The sequence below is a fragment of the Crocodylus porosus genome, unplaced genomic scaffold (genome assembly GCF_001723895.1).
Source record: "Crocodylus porosus isolate Cpor-Errol unplaced genomic scaffold, CroPor_comp1, whole genome shotgun sequence".
In the NCBI taxonomy this organism is placed as follows: Eukaryota; Metazoa; Chordata; order Crocodylia; family Crocodylidae; genus Crocodylus; species Crocodylus porosus.
In genome coordinates, this window is record NW_017728931.1 from 128,657,366 (window position 1) to 128,659,935 (window position 2,570).

Sequence of the window (2,570 nt, forward strand, 5' to 3'; positions counted from 1 at the left end):
AGGGCGGCTAGGATCTGCAACCAACTTCCAAGAGAAGTGGTGCTGGCTCCTACCCTGGGGGTCTTTAAGAGGAGGTTAGATGAACACCTTCCTGGGGTCGTTTGACCCCAGTATTCTTTCCTGCCATGGCAGGGGGTCGGATTAGATGATCTACTCAGGTCCCTTCTGACCCTAGAAACTATGAAACTATGAAATTATATATGTAGGTATCAGTTGGTAAAAATTTTATTGATCTATTTACAATTTTTAAGCAATTTGGAAGCCTACCAGTGACTCCATCATTATAATAAAATACATTCTAAATATCTATATACTTCGAGTTTGCTTTTGCTTTTTTTTTTATCATAGGTAATCAGAGCTCCCCCTGCCCCATTCACTCACCAGGATGGGATGCGGGTCAGCTGCAGCTGTCCCCACAGCTGGCACTAAGCAGCACTGATATGTCTATGCTCTGCCCTTGCCCATGCCTTTGTTCCTCACTCCCAACTTGCAGCCAGGCCAGTGGAACTTACTCCTGACCCAGAGCCTCTACCTGCCCCACTTGCTCCCTCCTGGCAGCAGCTGACTCTCAGCATCAGGACACAGGTCCAGCTGCACCTGTTACACCTATGTAGCTCTGAGCTGTGTGGCTCTGAGCAGTGCCAGCCCTTGCTGTCAGCCCAGGCCCCAATGATCCCCATACCCTTCCTGGGAAGCCCTCAATGGGGCTGGGCTGGGCAAGCCCATTCACTTCCAGGCAGCCCCCTCAACACCCCCTGCACAGGCTTCTTTAAGGGGTGGGGGATCTGGATCTGGTGGCCTCTCCAATTCAGAGCACTCTTTCACCTCTCTCACATCCCTCTCACATCTCTCTCTTTCTCTTGCATGCACCCCTGCTACCGTGCCTGGCCCATCACATAGACCCATAGACCACATTGCCACCTCAATCTCTCCTGGCCCATCACCCACCCCTGCTGCCACTTCCACCCCCTCCCCAGTCCCTTACACCCCGAAGCGGTTCCCAGGATCAGGAGCTCCCCTCCGCCCCAGCTGGGGCCACATGTCCGAGAACCAGTGTAGGTATAGGGCAGAATTTCAGCACATCAGCTGCCTGTGCGGTCATGGCTCCTGCCAGCAAGTCTTGGCTTATATGGCAGCTGCTTGTGCAGGATGTGATATTTGTTGGGGGATGTGAGGTTTGTGGGGGAGGTTGTGAAGGGGCGTGGGGGGATATGTGTGAGGTTTGGGAGTATGTGGGATTTGTGGGGGGGTATGGTCTGGGGTTTGTGGTGGGGTGTGGAATTGTGTGTGGGTTTGTGGGGGAGACATCCCTGCATGGTGCACAGTTCTCACCAATGGCAGTAGCAGCCAGCAGTGGGCCCTGGTGGTACATGGCTCTGCCTGAGTTCCAGGGGCTACACCTGGTGCATGGAGCTGGCCCTGCTCACTAGTGTGTGCATGTGGGCTTCTGGCAATGCAGGCAGAAGCCACATGCCATCTGGTCAGGCCATCTCCTGTCTCCACATGGGACTCTTGGCAGTCCAGCAGGAGCCTGCATGTGGAAGCATGGACCCTGCCTGGCCTGCTGGTGCACTGTTGGACTGGGCAGGCTCTGTGCTTCCACAGGTGGGCTGCTGCTGGAGTGGTGTGAGTTCCATGTGGACGCAGGAGCTGGCCCAGCCCAATGGTGTGTGGGTCTTGCCTGAGAACCCCATGAGAACCCCATGTGGCAGCACAGAGCCAGTCTGATCTTGTTTGAAGATGTGTGCCAATGGACCAGGCCAGCTCTGAGTGCTATGTATAGCCCTTGGGACTCAGGTGGAGCTGCGCACTGCTGGGAGGCTCTGCCTGGAGTGGGTCCATGAGCACCCCATGGGTCCACTGCTGGCTGCTGCCAGCAGCAGGGGCTGTACACCAGGGGAGGGATGGAGGGCCCCCACCCTCACTTCCCCCTCCCTTTCCTCCACCACCCAACAGTCCCCACACCCACCCACACACACATGCCATCAGGCCAGGTAGGCTCCATGGCTGCCCCGGCTTATGGTTTTCTGTGCATTTGCAAGTACCTCTTCCAAGCTGGAATTTGGTCAGCTTGCCGAGAGCTCTTTCCAAATGGGGAAACCCATAGTTTCCTTTTTAAAGGGGAAAATCTGCATTTTTTTCATGGGAAACAGAAAACTCACATCCCTGCTTATCATTGCCTTTGGTCCATGTCGCAGCCTCTGGGTCCTCCTGACTCTGCTGCTGAGATCTGGGTGCCTCAGCCTTCAGGGCACAGCTGCCCTCCTGTGCATGTCTGCAAGGCAGCCTGCCTGGGGCTGCTTCTGTGCCTGGGTCCAGGATGTACCCTGGATACCACACGGGCTCTGGAACAACTCAGGACAAAACCTGGGTCCCAGCTAGCTCCGGAGCCACTGCTTCCAGCCATACCCTGCTTTTATAATCACCAGGTGCCTGACCACCTGAGGGAGGCAACAGTCAAAGAGACCCTCTGGCCAGGTGCTAGAGCATCTCCTTGGAGGACCCAGCCTCCAGATGCTTCCAGGCATGCTTCGAGAGTGTGCCCTGTACTGCTTTTTTACAGTGCATTT